Source organism: Pelodiscus sinensis, chromosome 3, assembly GCF_049634645.1.
Source record: "Pelodiscus sinensis isolate JC-2024 chromosome 3, ASM4963464v1, whole genome shotgun sequence".
NCBI classification, from domain to species: domain Eukaryota; kingdom Metazoa; phylum Chordata; order Testudines; family Trionychidae; genus Pelodiscus; species Pelodiscus sinensis.
The window spans coordinates 57,296,076-57,319,561 of NC_134713.1; the positions used below are offsets into that span (position 1 = coordinate 57,296,076).

The 23,486-nt window shown below is 43.6% G+C and overlaps 1 long non-coding RNA gene across 1 annotated transcript; it reads right to left on the reverse strand.

Moving 5' to 3' along the window:
- Positions 1-3,712: 3,712 nt before the first annotated feature.
- On the reverse strand, positions 3,713-23,486 carry LOC112547279 (uncharacterized). The gene is made up of 3 exons (XR_012902580.1): positions 22,644-23,486; positions 10,912-11,115; positions 3,713-4,427 (listed from the first exon to the last, which is right to left on the reverse strand). It is a non-coding gene; the product is annotated as an uncharacterized LOC112547279 (long non-coding RNA).

Sequence of the window (23,486 nt, forward strand, 5' to 3'; positions counted from 1 at the left end):
CTCTTCATTAATCTTAAACATGGGCCAGTGATATTTAAGTGATGATTCCAATGCTAAGAAAACTTAGATGAGGCAGTTTTTCCTGGTCTCTTGCCTACACTTATAAATAATGAGAACACTGAAGGCAATTATATGATTACTGACTGCAATGATCAAACTGCACTAAGTGAAAAGAAAAATGTTGAGAAATACTCAGCCATAGAGAAGGGTTAAGGGAATTTCTATTCTTAATCTGGTCTGCTTTAGGTTCTGGAAGCTGAAATGGGAAGTACTTGATTAAATGCTAAGTAGTTCTCTGTACTGGAGACCAGGAATGAGTCCTAAGAAGAAAATGATTAAAATCTCATGGTCCCATTAAAACTGATGGAGAGCTATACAGCTGAATCTTCAGCCTCAGATCTGAGGAAATAAGTATTTAAGCTAGTATCAGACTGGGAGGAAAGTGAAATAAACTTGTCCAGTTTAAAGACACTATTAAATCAATTGCCTAAGTATAATATTTGTTGAACTTAGTGCTCCTTACTAAACAAAACCCACAAAATACCGACAGCTCCTTTCCCAATGAGCATGCAATCTAAACAAGACTGCCACACATTAGAAAGGAGATGACAGGAAGTTGAGAGAAAACGGTGAGTGATTTTTAAATATTTTTTATTTTTTTTCTGTCCATATTTTTGTCGATTCCTTGCTGGTAGACCCTTTACAAAAAGTAAATCCTGAGGCAGTACCAGAAAGACTTGTACCACTGGCTTGGCAGAGCACATGCATCCAGGAGACATGGCAGAAAGACCTATAGTAGGCGTGTGGGAGATTGAGAATAGCCTCAATGTTAGAGTGGCAGGGTCACTGAAAAGGCAAAATGTCATGTGGCAGAAGTATATACAACCCTTTAAGCAAGAACAAGAAGTTAAGAGTTGGTGGAAAGATTCAGAGGCCAGGTATGATGTGGGGCCAGCTCCAGATAATAATTGCAACTGTATTTTTAATAGATTGGAGGGACAATAATATGATATTTAAGTGGCCAAAGAATTATGAATATTTGCACAATGATTAAATTATGTACAGCCATATGTTATAGAGAAATATTCCTTGGAAGATCAAGAGAGCAATCAGAAAGGTGAGCTACCACTTTAATTTACACCAGGAAGCATCTCAACAATTTTAGATGTCATGAGAAGACAGATGGGAGGAGGAGAGGTGAAGACCAAGTGTTTTCCTCTGTTTTTATAGCTCAATTTCTTGTGCTAGAAACATCCTTGCTGAGTTATGGTAACACACAGTCCATTTGGGCATGACATTTCAATTGTCCCTGTGATTAAATGTAAATTTCTTGTTTGTACCTTCCATCCTGCTAGAGGATGGCCACTTAAAGTGGGTGATGGTCCTTTAATATCTATTGGGGTGCTAGTGTTTTTCTGCCTTTGAAAAGCTGATTTGTGCATATTTCCCAGAATTACCATATATTTCAGTAACAGTCATATAGTTGAACGCTATAACTTTGCACATAGTGTCACTATACATATTTTAACAGGAAAATGAGATTCAGCAGATTGACTTTTCAAATGATACCTCACAAGGCATACTTGATACAAAATCCATCATAGTCTTATAAAAATGGTGACCATAAGAGCATAGGCTGTCACAGAGGCTCAGAACCCCCTAAGAGTACCAGCACAATCCCAGCCAGACAAACTTCAGGATCTTCTTCTGGAGGCTGGCCATGGTTCCCAGAGGCAGGTGTTACCTAGGGGGTAAAGGCAACTAAGGAAATAGGTATCAAATGGTGACCTCTGTATCAGGTAGCCCCTGTTTCAGAGGCACCCTTTTCTTGCACCTATTACTGGTGTGCTGTAATAATACCTCAGGGTATGTCTACACTACCCCGCTACTTCGAACTACCCCGCTAGTTCCACGAGCTGTACCAGTAGTTCGGAATAGGAATCCTAGTCCGAACTACCTAGTTCGAGCCCCGTGTAGCTGCGCTAAACGGGGTTCGAACCAGCGGGGATTTAAAAATGGTGGCTCCCCGCTTATGCAAATGAAGCCCGGGAAATTCAAATCCCGGGCTTCATTTGCAAGTGCGGTATGCCTACATTACCCTCCTAGTTCGAACTAGGAGGGTAGTGTAGACATACCCTCTGTGCACCCTCCCACGATGCAGTGGAAATAATATAGAAGGACACTCTAGGTAAATTAACAAATGTATTAAAAGATTAAAATTACAATAACTGGGAAAATGGAAAATGTAAACGAGACTCAAAAAACACCACCACAAACAATAGTAAGCATTCTTAATCAACAATAACTATATAACAGTGCAGGGATTACATCAAAGAGGCATGAAGCCTAGGCCCAAATACCCACTTTGGCCAGAAATAAAGGAAGAGATGATAGCAAAGAACCCAAAGAAAAAAAACCCATTTACATTGGGAGGCACAAATGGTGCTGTGCAGCCAAGGCTTGGGACCTTCTACCTTTGAGCTAGTTTGAAGCTCTCAGGGAGGAACTCCAGGGAGATCACAGTGGAGATCTTCCAGGATGGTGGTGGATCACTGATGGTATATCTTCTCCCTCTCTAGTCACAGCGTTTATGGTGGTCCGGTGCTGACAGGAACACAGATGGAAAAGACCACACCCTCCAGCAGCTGCGCAGATCCTTACATCTTTTCTGTGGCATGAAACTCTGAGGCAATGGCATGTTCCGATTGGACAGGAAAAACTAGTTCTGGCTGATGAGAGCCAGCACAGCTCAGAGTCTTCTGCTGCTCACAGGCATTTTAATCAAAATGAAGTCCTTAGTCAAAAGTTCACTGCCTCCATTTTGAAAAGTTCACTGCCTCCATTTTGAATGGCTTTAGTCCTAACAGGTTCTAGATGTTGAACGGGTACCCGATTTTTTGAGAGAACCAGCTGATAGAATAACAGCACTCTGTCCTGAAGGGAAAGACACAAGTGAAACACCATCCATCTGCATAACCAGTCAGTCACTTAGCCCGTAGATTATTCCAATACTCCAGTGGGGAGAGATTGGTGGCTGAAAGGTAGACCCATAGACCATTGGACCGATGCCCCCATTGGCTGGCCCAGAGTGCCAGTGAAAGGCAGCCTACCTTCCACCTATCCCTGATCATCAGACAGAGCTCTTGACCCAGCTGATTTGGGTGAAGAAGACCATCAAATAGAGGGTTTCCATCTATGCCAAGGCCCCCTGGTTCTGAGCCACGAGGAACACATCATTGGCGTCCAACAACAGGATCACTTGCAGGTCTTGTTCCCACAAAATCAACTCTCATAGGGTATGTCTACACTGCCACCCTGGTTCGAACTAGGGTGGTTAATGTAGGCATTCGAACTTGCAAATTAAGCCCGGGATTTAAATATCCCAGGCTTCATTTGCATGTCCCGGGCACTGCCATTTTTAAATGCCCCGTAGTTCGAGCTACCTGCCCACGGCTACACGTGGCATGGACTAGGTAGTTTGAATTAAAGCTCCTAATTCGAACTACCGTAAAACCTCCTTGCAGGAGGAATAATGGTAGTTCAAATTAGGAGCTTTAATTCAAACTACCTAGTCCGTGCCGCGTGTAGCCGCGGGCAGGGAGTTCGAACTACGGGGTATTTAAAAATGGCGGCGCCCGGGAACATGCAAATGAAGCCCGGGATAATTAAATCCCGGGCTTCATTTGCAAGTTCGAATGCCTACATTAGCCACCCTAGTTCGAACTAGGGTGGCAGTGTAGACATACCCATATCTTCTTATGAAGGACGCAGAGAAAGGGGCCCAATGGTGATGGTAAAGATTTGGCTAAAGATCAGTCAGCCTGGTGCACTGCTGGACTAAAGACAGGTTCAGCCATGACTCAGATGAGCTTGATCAAATGCTCTAACAAGGTATGAAGCACTTGTAGAAAGCAGGGTCTGACTAAGCAGGGCCTGATGCCAAATGGCCCAGAATGTCTATTAAATACCTGTGATCCATCTTGTCAGACATCTTCTCCTGCTCCATTTTGGGATGGTGGTAGCTCTTGCAAGAGTGCATCACATCTGCCATCAGGGACACCAGCCAGAGTGAGATGGCTTTCACTATGACCTTGTAGTCCATACTGGGGAGCAAGGCAATGTGCCTGTGTCTGAGGTTGCAGCATTCCCTCTGATTAGTCGGCAGGGTGTGTGTGGCTTGCTTGTATATCAGGTTAGAAGGCGTGAAGCAAATGAGGGAGGATTACAGCCTTATGATTAAGGCAGCTGAACACAGACCAGCAGAATTGGATTTTATCCCGGCTGTGCCCACAGAGTTCCTATGTATTTCAAGTCATGTCACTTAACCCAAACTTGCCACTTTTGATTCCTGATTGTGTGTGCTTCATTTTCTGAGTGCTTGACTTGAGATCTAGGGTATGATTTGCATAAATGCTGAACATTCACAGCTGCAAATGAAGTACATAATGTTAAATACTCTGAAAAAATCTGGTCCCATGTGTCTTAGAATTAGACTAAGGCTGCCCACTACAATTTAGTGGATATTTTTTACTTTAAACATTCTGTGCCTCCATTTCCCATATGTAAAATGAAGACAATACCCACTTCCTGGATGATATTGTGAAAATAAGTTCATTGGTGTTTGCAAATCATTTGGATACCATAATGATTAGTGCCAAAGAAAAGCCTATGAAGAAATTAATAAATCCAATATAAAGTGAAAAACAAAACAGAATCATCTCAATAGCGTGGCCTTGGCTAAAAAGTAATAAAAGCAAAATTTAATTTGATTAAATAGAAGATAATAAGATATGTGAATGTCAAATTAACTGGGGATTTTATGTGCCCTTTTCTGAACACTGCAACTACAAAGCCATTAGTACATCTAAAAAAGAAAGCTCTTCAATTATTGGGTGATTGTCTAGTGAACAAGACTGTGCTGACTGATCACTGTTCAAAGAATACAAATGTAGGAGTGTCAGAATCAGGGGGGCTGTCAGAAATGCTGTCCCACTGATCCAAGTGGGGGGGGCAGCTCTTTGTTCCCAGAAGGGGTGGGGCTTTGAGTAACAGGGGCATGTCTGGAGCTAGCCTCACTAATGCCAGCCCTTCAGCACTACCTAGAGCACACCTAGGGCGTAGAGTGTGCTGTGTGGGCCTCTGGAACAAATTTGAAGGTCTGGGGCTGAAGTAGTTGGGAGCCCCAGGCCCTTTTGAATTGCACAAAGCAACTGGCTCTTTTGCCTCCCACGTCAGTGGGCCTGAATACAAAGGGCCTGAATAATCAGAGTCTGAAGAAGAAGAAAACAGACAAAAACACCTGAATACAGTTTTACAATGGAAAGTAGCGATGATCAAATGAATGAATTAGTCTCCAAAGATTTGAAAGATAAAATCCCTCCTATCTAATAAAAAATAAACATGATAGGAATCTTCTCTATTTAAAGAACAAGCAAAGACAAGACATATATTACAGTATCTCTGAGGCACTGTACCCAATAAATAGAATAATCTCAATGTCACATGCATAAAAATGTGCCTTGTTCTAACTATAAAACAATTTTACATTTAGAAAAGTTTGTTAAAATTTGCTTTCCCTTTGGGAGAGTGATGTATATATCTGCAAAAAAAAGGGGGGGGGGAATAAAATTATCAAACCCCAAGTCATCTACTATATCTTTACTGAATTGGCAGACTTGTGTCATTAAAAGATTATTGCAGCAAAATTCTTGCTACCACCCACATTAATTGAAGGTACTAAAAGTAATAGAGCTTTTATAGTTGTTTTAAACTACCAAATATGTGGGCTAATTACTTCCAGAATTAACTGCTAATAAGTGCTATAGAAAACTATGGTCATCACCAACTATCTATTCATCTCCACATCCTATGCCTAGTTACCTCCCTGTTCTCCAGTTGCAGAATATGAGTAGCTCCCAGAAGAACCAATTATATCTTATAATAGGAGAATGTGCCCCATGTTATTAAAGGCCTGCATATATTAATCCTAGTTCGTATTTTTTCTCTCTCATCTCACATTAACCAACTGCTAAGACCCTATCCATGCCTTCGCTATGATTTACATGGTTCTGGAGTTGATCGATTACTTATGGGCTGTGTCTAGACTGGCCACTTTTTCCGGAAAAGTAGCCACTTTTCCAGAAAAACTTGCCAGCTGTCTACACTGGCCGCTTGAATTTCCGCAAAAGCACTGATGATCTCATGTAAGATTGTCAGTGCTTTTGCGGAAATACTATGCTGCGCCCATTTGGGCAAAAGTCTTTTTCTGAAAAACTTTTGTGCAAAAGGGCCAGTGTAGACAGCGGAGATTTGTTTTCCACAAAAAAGCCCTGATCGTGAAAATGGCGATCGGGGCTTTTTGTGGAAAAGCGTGTCTAGATTGGCTACAGACGCTTTTCCGCAAAAAGTGCTTTTGTGGAAAAGTGTCCTGCCAATCTAGATGCGCTTTTCCGAAAATGCTTTTAACGGAAAACTTTTCCGTTAAAAGCATTTCTGTAAAATCATGCCAGTGTAGACGTAGCCATACAGTCCCATCACAGTCTTCCTCTCTTTCTTCTCTTTCAGAGAAAATTAGTTACTTTTTGTCTTAAAAAAAAAAAAGCCTTAAAATCCTCCTTTCCTACTCTGCTCCTGACTAGAAGCAGATCTGGACTAGAAACTTGGATCTGAGATCATTGACTTTTTCAGGAAGTTCAGATCTCAGGGTATGTCTACTATTGCACCCTAGTTTGAACTAAGGCTGCAAATGTAGACATTCGAAATAGTCAATGAAGCGGGGATTTAAATATCCCATGCTTCATTAGCATGATCTCATCAGCGCGTTACTCCGATCAACAGCTGTTTCGAAAATGAAAGTGCGTGCCGAGACGCGTTAGTTCGAACCAAAAAACGAGGAGTAACATTAGTTACCAAGGCTGTGTCTACACTGGCACCCTTTTCCGTAAAAGGGATGCTAATGAGACACTTCGGAATTGCAAATTCCACGGGGGATTTAAATATCCCCCGTGACATTTGCATGAACATGGCTGCCGCTTTTTTCCGGCTCGGGGTTTTGCCGGAGAAAAGCACCAGTCTAGATGGGATCTTGCGGAAAATAAGCCCTATTCGCTTTCAAGTAGGAATAAGGGATCTTCCGGAAAAGGGCTTATTTTCCAAAAGATCCCGTCTAGACTGGAGCTTTTCTCCGGCAAAACCCCGAGCTGGAAATAAGCGGCAGCCATGTTCATGCAAATGCCACGGGGGATATTTAAATCCCCCGTGGAATTTGCAATTCCGAAGTGTCTCATTAGCATCCCTTTTACAGAAAAGGGTGCCAGTGTAGACACAGCCTAAGGGTGCCCGCATTAATGACAGAACTCCTAGTCCTCATGAGGAGTAAAGAAAATCAATAGGAGCATTTCTCCCATTGACCTCCTACCTGTGAGGATGGTGCCAAAGCTTGCCTTAAGGTACATCGACACCAGCTACGTTACAACTGAGAGATTGTGGTAGTGTTCTTTTGAAAACTGTAAGACAACTGTATCTATTTGCTGAAGTCTCCTCAACTGCTGTTTCAGTTTTTGATAATACAAAGTAGAATAAAACAGATCAGTCTGCATGAAAAACATTAACCTCGTTTGCACTATAGAAAAGCTCAACTATTTTAGCAACCATTTTTCTTAGTAATAGTAGTCCTATGTGACACACAGGAATTAGATCAAGAAGCTACAATAGCTGAGATACTAGGAAATAAGCTGGAGTCTCCCTACACATGGAAGAGTTATTTTAGCTTTAGTGTGTCAGCTTTTGCAAATGTAAACTAATGAGGGATCCACAGATGTGTCCACATGTCAGGCAGGCATGGCCGCATATTTATTCACAGCACATAGCCTGCTTTCTTTGCTCATACTTCTTTGACTTCTCACTGCCAAATCATTGCCACTTAGCATCAGCTCAGAGTCCTGTGTGAAATGAGCAAGGGGACATGGGTCTCTCCCAGTTCACTCCCTAATTGACAGATGAGCATCACAAATATATAGTAAAGTTGGCAAGCAAATGAGTCCAGTTACTGGCAGTCTCTCAGAATGGTCCAGGATTAAAGAAAGGGGATCTACTGTTGCTTTTTTCCCCTCCAAAATGGGAGGGTTTTAGTTATGTTGGTAAGGGGAAGATTCCGTCATGCTGGTTAAGAGGTATTTTTTCGTAAATACCATATTTACTTTAAAAATCCCATATTTTCCCTATTATTCAACTTGTTAAAGTTCTGAGGATGAGCTTTTGCACATGAAAACCTGGAAAACCAGTCTTTGTAAGAAACAGGGTCAGTGGCTGGGCCTGGAAAACCGCCAATTTTACATAAGGGATCTCAGGCAGATGCTACATTTGTTTTCATTTTTCTATCAAAAATTTCAGTCTGAGGGATCTGCAGAATTTACTTTCAATTAGTTTAACACCATGGAGAGAAGGAAAGAATAGGGACTGTCACATGAGCATCTTATACTCCTGTGCTTAATAACTTCAGCGTAAGTACTATGGCAGTACTCTCATTTCTACTGAAAATAATAATTTGGCTTGAGCTGTGGATCTATAAGTCACTAGAAAGAGAGCAGTTTCAGAGATGTACAAGGTTAATCTCTTTATCTATATAAACAGATTTTAAGGCAGTACAAGTTGAAGCTCCCTAGTCCAACACCCTTGGGACCAGAGTGGTCCCAAACAAAGGAATTTGCCAGACCAGAGGAGGTCAAACATCCGAGCTCTCCTGGGGCTTCCCTCCTGGCAGCTGCCCTGGGAGAACCAAGAGGCCTGACCTCCTTTGGCTCACCTGCCTGGATCAGCTGCTCCCAGACCCCTTGCAGGGCTCTGCTGCCTGCCCCCAGTGGGGTGGTAGCTGCTCCCAAGGTTCCTTGGCCCTGAGTGTGCGATGGCGGTGGCATCTGTTCTTGGGGTTCTCTGGCCCCATGCACAGCAGCAACAACTGCTCGCCGTGTTCCCCAGCCCCACGCATGACGACAGGTCCCAGGGCTCTCTACCCCCAGGTCCCTGCCCCTGAAGGCTCCCACCAACCAAACTGGCTCTGCTCCCTGCAGCTCTCAACCTCTGCAGCTGGGGCTCTTTGGTCTAGCAACATCCGTGACACTGTTGGATCACGGATGTTGCCAGACCAGGAAGTCTTGGACGAGGGAGTTTCAACCTGTAGTTCATGATCAGAGGAACTCCCACATCTTTTAGAAACGCCCTTAGTTGCTGGGAGACCAAACTGTAATTCTGAAACAGTCACCAACTGGGTAATGAGCCCATGTGGTATGTTTTTGAAGTGCAGTATGTGCTATGGCTAGTTAAGAGATTACATTTCTGGATATTACTGTGCTCAATACAAACACCCTCAGGAGGAACCCAGCAACTCCAGGCCTCAATCAGTAGGAGATAATCTCTTTGTTATACTCTTTATATATTTCACCTTTTTCCCCCTCCATCTCTGGAATGTACACAACATTGATCTCAGATCTGGGTAAGGCTTTTGCATGACAAGATGCAAGGGATCTTTGGGAGCCCAAGCACCGTTCTCTCTGTTCCAATCAAGGTACATGGGCTGGATGTTGGATTTGTTCCCAAGGGAGTAGAAGAGAGAAAAACCCCATCCCTTTCAAACACAGCGTAAGTGTAAAAAAGGAGGGACAGTTCTAAAACATGGAACATTGTATGGTGGCAAACAGTATCTGTGAAATCTTATAAACCTAATGTGATATAATGGAAAAGATTGATTTCAGATTCCTTTACGTTCCCCTATTTTTTTCTGCTGTATATTTTCTTTACTTTTAATGAGTACTGCCTTTTGCTTTCCTCAAATGTTGCCTAATATTTTGTATTATCATGCATGCTGCTTCTTTCAGCTAATTGTGTTTCATTTATATTGATCAAGCTTGATTAGACTAAAACATTTTAAAATATAGTGGACCCAATGCATTGCTGACTCCAGTGGAAGTTGAAGAGCATGCAGCCACATAAAGGAAGGGGACAAAAGTTCAACTCATAAAATCTGTCCTTGAAGATTTTACATAACTTCCAAAAGTCAGGTGGCAGTAAAGGTTGGTTTCTCATCTATCTTCCCAATTTGGTGTAAGGACTGGGACAGTGATATGCACACCCTGGAAAAGAATGCATGCCGGAGCAGAAAGTATTAATAGGAGAGATTTGGCTTCCTTGACAATGGGATGATCTTTCAAGAACAAGGATTACTGGGAAGAGATGGGATCCACCTAACCAAGAAAGAGAAAAGCATTTTTGTACACTAGTGCGAGAACCTAGTGAGGAAGGCTTTAAACTAGGTTTATGGGGAAAAGGTGACAAAAGTGTACAGGTAGATATATAAAAAAAAACAATCTTAATGGAGGGCTAGATGCTAGGAGACGGGCTGCAATCACCATTTCTGCTGCCTGCTCTTCAGATCCTTGTTTTAACCTCAGATTAATTTGGACCTGGCGTCCCAACATAAACTCTGAAATCTGACTTGGATCCTTGGTATTAATGAAGTCCTGGAACATGCTTAGCATGTCCCAACTGGTCTCAGCCTCAGGTTTGACCCTGCTCCAACCTGTGGTTGTGACTGTCCTTGCCAGGATCCTGACAATTTGCCTGGACCAACCTACCCCTTGATGAAGGCCTACTCCGGGGAACATGGAGACTGCAGGTTATTCCCTGCCTGGCATGCCCCAGAGCAGTGGTTTTCAAACTTTTTAGGTTTTGTATCCCTTTCCAAATAACGTATTCTATTGCGTACCCAATTTGATGTAGCATCATAATATACCCAAGATTAGATTACCAAGCCTTACTAAATAAAAGGCATTGTTTATCATTACTGAATGTTTTTCCTCACATATCTCAAGGGATAAGAGTTCACATAACTTAATTTGAAAAGAAGAAGTTACTCACCTTGTAAAGTAATGATGGTTCTTAAAAGTGTGTGTCACCGTGGGTTCTCCACTGTGGGTGTCGGGCTTGTCCCGGCGCTGCAGATTGGAGATCTTTTAGCCATTGTCTGCCGGACCGTGCATGCATGGTGGCCATTTTGCGGCTTTTCATGCCATTTCTGGTCGCGCGGTCCAGCTCCCGCCAGTTCCTCCTGATCGTCGAGGTCTGAAAGACATAAACAACAGACTCCAAAGAGGGGAGGAGAGCGGGTCGTGGAGCACCGATGGGGGGACACACCTCGAAGAACCGTCGTTACTGCCCAAGGTGAGTAACTTCTTCTTCGGGTAGTGCCCCATGGGTGCTCCACTGTGGGTGACTTCACAGCAATAGCCGAAGTAAAGGCGGCAGGTTCAGAGTTAATGGGCTGACGCTGTGGAAAGTACTGCGGTGGCTACCGCTGTGTCAGCCATAAGGATGTTTTGTAGCGTGTAGTGCAGTGTTTCCCAAATGGTGCTCCACGGAACCCTGGGGTTCTGCGATGCGAACGTAAGGGTTCCATGAGAACCCGAACGCTCCTCTCCCCCCGCCCATAAAGAGACAGAGGAGCCCGACACGCAAAGACGCTGGCTCCTTCCCTGCTCCCCTTTCAGACATCTCCCGCGTCCCCCGCTGCCGCTCTGCTTTTACCACCGGACCTAGCAGCAGCAACAGCTGCTTGTCCCGCTTCTGCCCGATCAACCCAAGATCCCTCTCCCATGTCCCCCGCTGCCGCTCTGCTTTTACCACTGTTGCTGCTGCTAGGTCCGGTGGTAAAAGCAGAGCGGCAGCGGGGGACGCGGGAGAGGGATCTTGGGTTGATCGGGCAGAAGCGGGACAAGCAGCTGTTGCTTCTGCTAGGTCCCTTGGTAAAAGCAGAGTGGCAGCGGGGGATGTGGGAGAGGGATCATGGGTTGATCGGGCAGAAGTGGGACAAGCAGCTGTTGCTGCTGCTAGGTCCCGTGGTAAAGGCAGCCAGTGTGTGTGTGGAGGGGGGGGGAGTACTAACTACTTTCTCCTTCAAAATTTTTTCCAGGAGGAAGGGATGGAAGGGGGTGGGGACACAAATGGGATCACGTAGCCTGATGTTATAAGCTGCATGACCCATCAGTCTGATGTTATTGTGGCCCAACGATGTTGGAAGGGTCTTAAGCAATGGTGAAAGTGCGCATTGGTGACACTGTGACTGGGCAACAAGTGGATGGTTTGCAATCCCTCGATGCTGCAGCGGCACAGGAGCCAAGCAAACAGAGCTGTAAACAGGGGAGTTTGAGTGGGAGTTTGTAAGGGGAGTTTGGATATTGAAACCTGTTTGGAGTTTGTTTTTGCTGTGGAGAGGGTGTTTTGGTTTGTTTTTGTGTTCAGCGGACTAATAGGATTTTGGTGAGAAAGTAGATAAAACACAGGCATTAGTGGCCATGGCCCAAGTAGTAGAGAACACAAGGAGGATGATTGGATGTGGTAGCTGCGGTATGTACATGATTCTGGAGGGGGTACCTGAAAGGAGTTTTGTTTGCATGAAGTGCCGCCTGATAGAGCTGATGGAAGAAAAGATCAGAGGACTGGAGATGCAGGTGGAAACTCTGGTCGAGTTTAGAAGGGGGTTTGAGCAGATGATGGGGCAAAGGCATGACGTGGCTGAAGGGGAAAGCTTAGATATGCAGATGGAAGCAGGTTCAAGGGCCTCAGAGGGGGGACTGCTGGGCAAAGAAAATGGACAGTGGAAGCATGTGACTCAGAGGACCAGGCAGAGGAAAAGATGGGTCAGTGAAGGAAAAACAGAGCTCAAGAACAGGTATGTGGAGCTGGAAAATGTAGAAGGGGTACAGCAGATAGATAATGAAGATGGAAGGGTAAAGAAGAAGAGAAGAGTGGCTAGTCCCATAGATAAAGGGGAAGACTTAATGGAGACAACACCAATACTGAGCATTAGGATTACAAGAGAAAATAGGAATGGCAAGGAATTGCAGCCAGAGTAAGCTAGAGATAGACCAGAGAATTACACTGTCACTAGGAAAAGGCAGGTCTATGTGATTGGGGACTCCTTATTGAGAAGAATAGATAGGCCTGTAACCAGAGCTGATTCAGAGAATAGAAGGGTGTGCTGTCTGCCAGGTGCTAAGATACGAGATGTGGAACTGAGTTGAAGAGGATTATTAAGGGAGCAGGAAGGAATCCATTGATCATCCTTCATGTAGGAACAAATGATACGGCTAGATTCTCGCTGGAACGAATTGAGGGAGACTATGCTAGGCTGGGGAGGATGCCCAAGGAAATTGAGGCTCAGGTGATCTTTAGTGGGATTCTGCCTGTTCCTAGAGAAGGGCAACTAAGATGTGACAGGATTATGATGATCAATAGATGGCTTAGGCAGTGGTGCTATAAGGAGGGCTTTGGGATGTATGGTCACTGGGAGGCATTTATGGACAGAGGACTGTTCTCTAGAGATGGATTTCACCTAAGTAGGGAGGGAAATAGACTTCTAGGATGGAGGCTGGCTCAACTTAAGAGAGCTTTAAACTAGGAATTTGGCGGAGACGGTTGGGAGATGCCCGGGTAATCTCCAACACCAGATTTTAACACTGAGAGGGAGGAAAACGAAGTAAGAAAGGATATAGCTGGGGGTAGGAGAATGAACATGAGGAAGGGTGGGGTGGATACTAGTCTAATAGGTCATATTGGAGGTATAACGTCCGTGCCAAATTGGGTAAAGAATGTGAATGAGGCCAAGCAGCAAAAATTAAGATATTTGTACACCAATGCGAGGAGCCTAGGTAACAAAAAGGAGGAACTAGAGTTATTGGTCCAGGAAGTGAAACCAGATATTATAGGAATAACAGAAACATGGTGGAATACTAGGCATGACTGGAGTACAGGTATTGAAGGGTATGTGCTGTTTAGGAAAGACAGAAATAAGGGTAAAGGTGGTGGAGTCGCATTGTATATCAAAGATGAGTTAGATTGTAAAGAAATAAAAAGTATATCAAAGATGAGGTAGATTGTAAAGAAATAAAAAGTGATGGAATGGAGAAGACAGAGTCTGTTTGGGAAAAAATCACATTGGGGAAGAAAACTATCAGATCCTCCACTCGGATAGTGCTTGGGGTGTCTTACAGACCACCAGGATCCAATTTGGACATGGATAGAGACCTCTTTAATGTTTTTAATGAAGTAAATACTCATGGAAACTGCGTAATCATGGGAGATTTCAACTTTCCAGATATAGACTGGAGAAAAAACGCTAGTAATAATAATAGGGCTCAGATTTTCCTAGATGTGATAGCTGATGAATTCCTTCATCAAGTAGTTGCTGAACCAACAGGGGGGATGCTATTTTAGATTTGGTTTTGGTGAGTAGCGAGGACCTCATAGATGAAATGGTTGTAGGAGACAACCTTGGCTCGAGTGATCATGAGCTAATTCAGTTTAAATTAAATGGAAGGATAAACAAAAATAAATCTGAGACTAGGGTTTTTGATTTCAAAAGAGCTAACTTTAGTAAATTAAGGAAATTAGTTAGGGAAGTTGTTTGGACTAAAGAAATGATGTATCTTAAAGTGGAGGAGGCCTGGAATTATTTTAAGTTAAAGTTGCAGAAGCTGTCAGAAGCCTGTATACCTAGAAAAGGGAAAAAAAATTTATAGGCAGGTGTGTTAGACCAAGTTGGATGAGCAAGCATCTCAGAGAGGTGATTAAGAAAAAGCAGAAAGCATATAAGGAGTGGAAAATGGGAGGGATTAGTAAAGAAAGCTACCTTATTGAGGTTAGAGCATGTAGGGATAAAGTGAGAGAGGCTGAAAGTCAGGTAGAGTTGGACCTTGCAAAGGGAATTAAAACCAATAGTAAAAGGTTTTATAGCCGTATAAATAGGAAAAAAACAAAAAAAGAAGAAGTAGGACCGCTAATTACTAAGGATGGAGTGGAAGTTAAGGATAATCTAGGAACGGCCCAATATTTGAACAAATACTTTGCTTCAGTCTTTAATGAGGCTAATGAAGAGCTTAGGGATAATGGTAAGTTAACAAATGGGACTAAAGATAAGGAGGTAGATATTACCATAGCCGAGGTAAAAGCCAAACTTGAACAGCTTAATGGGAGTAAATCGGGGGGCCCAGATAATCTTCATCCAAGAATATTAAAGGAACTGGCACATGAACTTGCAAATCCATTAGCAAAATTTTTTAATAAATCTCTAAACTAAGGGGTTGACTGGAGAATAGCTAATATAGTTCCGGTTTTTAAGAAAGGGAAAAAAAACGACCCAGGTAACCATAGGCCTGTTAGTTTGACATGTGTAGTATGTAAGATCCTGGAAAAAATTTTGAAGGAGAAAGTAGTTAGAGACATTGAGACTAATGGCAATTGGGACAAATTACAACATGCTTTTACAAAAGGTAGATCGTGCCAAACTAACCTGATATCCTTTTTTGAGAAAGTAACAGATTTTTTAGATAAAGGAAATGCAGTGGATCTAATCTACCTTGACTTTAGTAAGGCATTTGATAGAGTACCACATGGGGAATTATTAGTTAAATTGGAAAAGATAGGGATTAATATGAAAGTTGAGAGGTGGATAAGCAACTGGTTAAAGGGGAGACTACAGCGGGTCATATTGAAAGGTGAACTGTCGGGTTGGAGGAAGGTTACTAGCGGAGTTCCTCAGGGATCAGTTTTGGGGCCAATTTTATTTAATCTTTTTATTGCTGATCTTGGCACCAAAAGTGGAAGTGTCCTAATAAAATTTGCGGATGACACAAAGTTGGGAGCTATTGCCAATTCAGAAAAGGATCGAGATATCATGCAGGAAGATCTGGATGATCTTGTAAATTGGAGTGATAGCAATAGGATGAAATTTAATAGTGAGAAGTGTAAGGTTATGCATTTAGGGATTAATAACAAGAATTTTAGTTATAAGCTGGGGACACATCAGTTGAAAGTAACGGAGGAGGAGAAGGACCTCAGAGTCCTGGTTGATTATAGAATGACTATGAGCCGCCATTGTGACATGGCCGTGAAAAAGGCTAATACGATCTTGGGATGTATTAGGCGAGGTATTTCCAGTAGGGATAAAGAGGTGTTAGTGCCATTATACAAGGAATTGGTGAGACCCCATTTGGAATACTGTGTGCAGTTCTGGTCTCCCATGTTTAAGAAGGATGAATTCAAACTGGAACAGGTACAAAGAAGGGCCACTAAGATGATCCGAGGATGGAAAACCTGTCTTATGAAAGGAGACTCAAGGAGCTTGGCTTGTTTACTTTAACCAAAAGAAGGCGGAGGGTGGACATGATTGCACTTTTTAAATATATTAGAGGGATAAATACCAGGGAGGGAGAGGAATTATTTAAGTTTAATACCAATGTGGACACAAGAACAAATGGATATAAGCTGGCTAGTAGGAAGTTTAGACTTGAGATTAGACGAAGGTTTCTAACCATTAGAGGAGTGAGGTTCTGGAACGGCCTTCCAAGGGAAGTAGTGGGGGCAAAAGATCTATCTGGTTTCAAGATTAAACTAGATGGGTTTATGAAGGGGATGGTTTGATGAGATAACATGATCTTGGTAGCTAATTGACCATTCATTATCAGTGGGAAATAGGTCAATGGAGGGATGATAGGAGTTACTATAGAGAACTTTCTGGATGTCTGGCTGATGAGTCTTGCCCACATGCTCAGGGTTTAGCTGATCGCCATATTTGGGGTCGGGAAGGAATTTTCCTCCAAGGTAGATTGGCAGAGGCCCTGGAGGTTTTTCGCCTTCCCCTGTAGCATGGGGTACAGATCACAGCTGGAGGATTCTCTGCATCTTGGGGTCTTCAAAGTATTTGAAGGCTTCAATATCTGAGATATAGGTGAGAGGATTATTCTAGGAGGGGTGGGTGAGATTTTGTGGCCTGCACTGTGCAGGGGGTCAGACTAGATGATTATAATGGTCCCTTCTGATCTTAAAGTCTATGAGTCTATGAGATGTTTCTGTCAAACCTACTGCTAGTTTGACTGCTGGGGGTTGGTGTGGCGACTTGTGGGCGTGGACTCTGGGGATGCTGTCTTGTTCTTTGAGGGTCATATTGCCGTGCCTGAGATGGTGCGTAGTAAAAGGGTCTTTGCCTTTGTTCGGGTATATATCGCCTCCGATGGAAAGGTGGCGTGTACATACCCAATGTCCTTAATGCTGTGCATGAGTCTTTCCCAGAGTGGAGGACTGAATCATTTTTATCTGTAAACAAGGTTTGGTTATCAGAAGGTAAGTCCTGCACCTTATTCTGGAGCTCCTTAGGGACTGCTACCGTATGTAGGCATGAAGCCCTACACATGACCACGGATGTAGCTATAGTCCTGGCTGCTGCATCAGCCGTGTCCAAGGCAATGTGGAGTGCAGAACGGGAGGACATGTATCCTTCCTGTATGATCGCTTTCAGGACTTGACGTTTGGTCTCTGGAAGATGTTCAATGAGAGGAACAAGTTTGGCATAATTATCAAAGTTGTGATTGGCCAACAAAACAGAATAATTTGCCATGAGGAGTGTTAGTGTAGCTGATGAGTATACCTTCCTGCCTAATAGGTCAAGCCTTTTGCTGTCTTTGTCCCTGGAGGCATTTTTATAATGTGGCACTTTTCTCTTTGCTGGTCCGTGTCCACAACAAGGGAGTTCACTTAAGGATAGTTAAATAAAAACTAAACAATAGGAGGTAACAAGTAACTGTATACACGTTTTTCTCTCTCCTCTCAGCTCCTGTTAGGATTGACATGAGAGGGAGCTGTTTCTCCGTCTGCACCTGAAGACGATTAGGAGGAACTGGCGGGAGTCAGACTGCACGACCAGAAACAGTGCGAAAAGCCACAAGATGGCCTTTGTGCATGCGCGGTCCGGCAGACAATGGCTAAAAGATCTCCAATCTGCGGCACCGGGACGAGCCCAACACCCACCGTGAAGCACCCATGGGGACACTACCTGAAGAAGAATCACTGTTCCAGAAATGTTCGAATGGGTTACCACTCCCAGGAGGAGCTCACAGTGCTTTGAGCCCAAATATTGCAGCTTGCAAGAGAACCAAGCTCTGTACAGGCACTATGGGACCAACTAGCACAGTGTGCCATAAATAACCTGATGCTACAAGAGTGAGTGCCTGGTTGCAGGGTGAGAATGCTGCACAATGGGCACACATTGAAGCTTAAACCAAGCACCAGGGTCCCCTCTCCACCATCTATATTTGGGGATTACCAAAGTTCATGGGGCTTATTAACCAATGCCCTTTGTTGTTTCTGGTTTACTCTCAGTCTTACTTCATCAACTAGCAACTCAACCCTGGCCCATCCTAACCTGCCACATCCTATTGTCATCAAGACCTAAGACTCTAATATGGCCATACTCTGTTAAAGATGTGCTCCTCAGCAGAACCTCCATCCTTTTACCTATTCAAAGAGTGGTGCAACTATTTGAAGGCTGCTCAATACCCAGCAAATGTTTACATGGATCATAAAAGCTTAGTGTACCTCGACCGAGACAAAGTGCTGACTCAGAGGCAGCTTCAGTGGGCCCCATTGTTTACACTCTTTAATTTCACCATCACATACTCCACAGCCCAGAGAAGACCACTGATGCCTTGTCACAAAAAAGAAAATATCTAACCAACCAAGAGCCGCCCTTCCCCTCCCCCCAAGCTCAGTCCTCATTCTTAAGTCCTGAAAATTCCTGGGTGCTGCTATTCCTTAAGTTCTCATGTCACTACTCTCCTCAGCCATAGAGAAGGAACTTCTCCCACAGAATGAGACAACACAAGGTCCAAGACTTGTGTTCCAGCAGGACCTCCTCAGTTAGAGGCACAATAGCTCTGTCACAACTCACCATCAGCAGGCCACCTGGATCTCCTCAAGACCTTCCATTTGGCCAACCACTCTTTTCAGTGGCCTCAGTTGTATTCAACAATCCAGTCACATGTTAATTTCTGTAAGGCACATGCCTACACCAAGAGACTGTGCTCAAAACATCTCCACACTATAAGGCCTTCCAAGATCCTGTCCAGATTCTAGGTAGCCATTACTCTAAATTCAAAATCAATCTCCCAGTGTCCAACTGGCAGACATTAGACCTCACCTTGATTAAATAAAAGCAGCAACGAGTCCTGTGGCACCTTATAGACTAACTGAAGTGTAAGAGCATAAGCTTTCGTGGGCAAAGACCCACTTCGTCAGATGGGTCTTTGCCCACAAAAGCTTATGCTCCTGCACATCAGTTAGTCTATTAGGTGCCACAGGACTCCTCGCCATTTTTGCAGATTCAGACTAACATGGCTACCCCTCTGATACATGATTAAATAATTGACAAAAATGGCCTGCTTTGTCCCCAGAGTGCACCAGCCCTCTGCGGAAGAAGTGGCCCAGATCCTGGTGACTCACAATTCCATGCACTTCAGAGTAAGTCACAACTGATTAGGGTTTATAGTTTGTCATGGCTCTGGCATAAAACCCAATTGATTGGGGTCCATGATTACTGACCCATCACCCCCTATTATCTTCAAACTGACTAGTAATCTGAACAAGTAAATCAAATTTTTGGTCTTATCTTCACTTATCAGAAGATTGATGCTGTGAAGATTGATCTCCCAGGGGTCAGTTTAGCAGGTCTAGTAAGGACATGCTAAATCAACTGCTGATCATGCTCCCATTGACTCTGGTACTCCACCAGGAATAAGGGAAGTCAACAGGAGAGATTCTCCCTGGAGTTGGGTATCTTAGTTTGACTTTGCCCCCCTAGTATAGACCTGGCCTTAGAACAATACATGTGCCTGCTTCATGAATTTCCATCAAAACTATTGGTTAAATCTCCTGCCCCAAGCACAGTTTATGCACAAGAATGCTGACCATGTCTCCACTAGGCAGAATCTGTCTTATGCAAATGATATATTCTACCCTTCATCTCCACACAGCCACATCTGTCAACTCTCCCAATCCCATGGCAGACAACTGGGTGCACAAGATTGATAAGTTCCAAGAAGTGAAGGAACTTCTGGACAAGGCCACGCAAGATGAAAATCAGTATGCTGACAGAGATAGGAAAGCCTAGCATCCACAACTGAGGGAAAAGTGTGGTGCTCAGCCCAAATCCTTCACATCAGCTAGACATATTTAAACTGAAATCCTGATATGTCAGCCATATAACCAACCAAATGACTATGAGGTTTTAGTATCCATATACCTCAGAATACACCCAGTGTTTCACATATCCTTGCTAAAACCATTCATTGATAAGGTTATACAAAACTGGTTGAAATAATTTATTCAAAGCGTATTTATCAGTGGTTTGCATTCAAACTTTGAGGACACATCTAGTTAGGTCCCACAGAAGTCTGTGCTGGCTCTGGTGCTATATATTATTTTCACTACTTGGAAATAATAGAACGGAGAGTATGCTTATAAAATTTGCTGACGACACCAAGCTTGGAGGGGTTGCAAGAACTTTGGAGGACAGGATTAGAATTCAAAAGGATTTTGACAAATTGAGGAATTGTTTTAAGTAAAAAATGAAGTTCAGTAAAGATAAGTTCAAAATATTTCACTGGAAAAAGCAAAAGCACAACTGCAAAACGGGGAACAACTGGCTGGGTAATACTATAGCTGAAAAAGAATCTGGGGAATTAAAAATGGAATATAAGTCAACAATGTGATGAAGTTGTGCAAAAGGCTAATATTCCGGGTTGTATTAATAGAAGGGCTGTAAGACTGGGGTGGGCAATAAAAGAGTGGCAGCTCACCCAAATTAGTCCCTGGCAAGCCACTGCCACTATGTTTACCTGCACCTCTGCAGGTATTGGACAATTGTAACTCTCATTGGTTGCAGATTGCCATTTGCAGCCAATGTGAGCGGGGGGAAGTGGCACGGACCAGGACGCAGCTCCCCACCACTCGCATTGGTCATGAAAGGTGATTCACAGCCAACACGAGCTGCAATCATCTGATACCTGCAGAAGCACAGGTAAACATAAAGGTGGGGGCCCACCAAGGATTAACCTTGTGGACCAGATCCTGCCCGTGGGCCAGAATTTGCACCCCTGCGTAAGCCCAAGGGAGAAATCTGTCCATTCTACTCTCTTCTCAGGAAGACTCCGCTGGAAAACTGTATGAAAGGCTGGGTGTCACACTTCAAGAAATATATGGAAAATTTGGAGAGTCAAGAGGAGAGTAACAAAAACAATAAAGTGTGAAGAAAACCTGACCTATGAGAAAAGATAAAAAAAACTGATTATATATAGTCTTGAGAAAAGAAGAATGAGGGGAGAATTCATAGCAGTCTTTAATTACTGTAAGGGCTCTTATAAAATGGATTATGATTAATCTCCATCTGCACTGAAGGCAGGACAAGTAGTAAAGGGCTTGATCTGCAGCAAGGGAGATTTAGGTTAGATCTTAGGGAATCTTTCAAACTATAAAGTTCAGTTCTGGAATAGGTTTCCTTTGGAGATTATGGAATTACTGTTGTTGGAGGCTTTTAAGAACAGGTTAGACAAATACGTGTTCGAGATAGTCTGTGTATATATGGTCCCAATGCAGGAGACTAAACTAGATGACCACTTGAGTTTCCTTCTAGCCCTGCATTTCTAAGATTCTATGATTCTACACATTTGTTAAATAGTTACTCTACAACACAGACATTTGATTTCATCAGAGACCGGGCACTACAAATAGTATATGCCAAAATGATCAGCCTTGTCTCTCAAACAAAAGGATCTAAATCTTCAGCTGGTGTAAATTCATATAACTTCACTGACTTCTAGACAACAATCTGGCCTGATAACATTCCATCCAAAATTAAAGCTGTAGAAAACAATAATTTGCATAAGCATGGCTCAAGCAGCATGCTTAGTGAGACCATTTAATCTTCTAAATTTTCTAAAATACCATTCTTCCACACCCAAATTTTCTAAAATGCCATCCACATTTTATCAGCAATTAAAAGAGAAGTACGGTTTCAGACAATAACTACTCATTTAACGCGGGACTGGCAATTCTCCAGCACATCTGAGCACAGATACAGTGGGCTGTGACAGCTGCAGGGAGCCAGCTATGAATCCTTGGCCACTTGGCCCTGGTAGAAATTAGAGAAGTAGGGCATCTATTTTACCTAAACACTATAATTATGCATACTGGAGCCTGGCTGCACCATGCTCTCAACATGACCTCACATATGATTCCTTCTCCCACTGATGTATGCACTTGGAGGCAACTGATGTAGGGGAGTTTTGCTTAAGGAGCACAGGATGAAACTAGTGACAAGGAATCCTGCCATGGGTGCTTACTGATCTCATATTAATATACAATTATTTGTTAAGATAGAGCTGTTTTGCCTATGTCAGGGGGTATGCCCCTGTCAGGGGTTTTGGCCCCCTCCTACCGGGTCTATACAGTACCCAAAGTCCCAACATAAAAGTCTAGGTCCCTCTATCAGGGCATATATGGTACTAGAGGCCTAGCTGCTCTGAGAAGCCTCCCCTGGCCTGGGGTTTGCTTATCCAGGGAAGGAAAACGGGTGGTGGGGGGACCCAGGCCCTCCCTCTCCACTGGGTCCCAGCCAAGGGCCCTTTAGGCAGGGCCTATGGCTCCTGCCCACTCGGCGGGGGATCCGGCCGATACGCGCCGAGCCAAACTTTGTATCCTTTGCCCTGGGCTGCTTCCTACCGCGCCCCGGTTCCCCTGGGGCCCCTTCGCCTCTGAGGCCGTACCTGCCGGGGTTGTGGGCGCTCTCCTACCGCCCTGGGTCGGCGGCTGCTTTCCCTGTGTCAGGGTCAGGCACGGGCAGCAACTCTGGCCCCAGCTGCTGCAGGAACACTGGCCCGGCCTGGTCTCCTCCCTCACCCTGCAGCCTCCCTGACTATAGGGATCCTTCTGCCTTTATACCCGGCTGCTGCTGGGAGCATGCCCAGCAGGGTCGGAGGGGTGGGACTTCCTCTGCCAGCTGGGCCTGGGCTATCCCCCGTTCGTCAGTGCGGTGCCGGTCCGCCCCGTCACAGCCTCTCTCTTCCTGACTGTGTGCAATGGAAAAAAATCACATAGCTAGGACTAGTGTAGGACACATTATCTTTTGCTATCCAAATTAAAGACAATCTATAATTGCTCATTATCAAAGTACTTTACTTAGGACCCTGCCAATTAACACTGACATCAATAAGAATATTTCCATTGATTTTTATATAGAATTTGGATTTAGCCTCTACGAGATGGACTCGTGAGTTCTGTGAAGGTCTCAATAAGGTGAATGGATATTATGATTGTAGGGTGAGAAAAGTTAGTTAAAAAAAACAAACCCTTTCTTGCTTACTTTTGTTTACAGAGAAAAGTTCTATTTGGTCCCTCACACATGTGGATAAAATACTTCCACACAGTACTGTGCATACTATGCAGTGAGAAGAATAAATTCTTTCTCTGTAGTTTCAGAAATCTTAAATTTCTGAACTGCAAAAAGTCATACTAGTTGAATTCTCTTTGTTGCATTTCTTCATCTCTGTGAGAGAAGTTTGAAAGAATAATTAAGCTTTTCCATTCCCCAGAGCAGTTAAGTTTCTTTT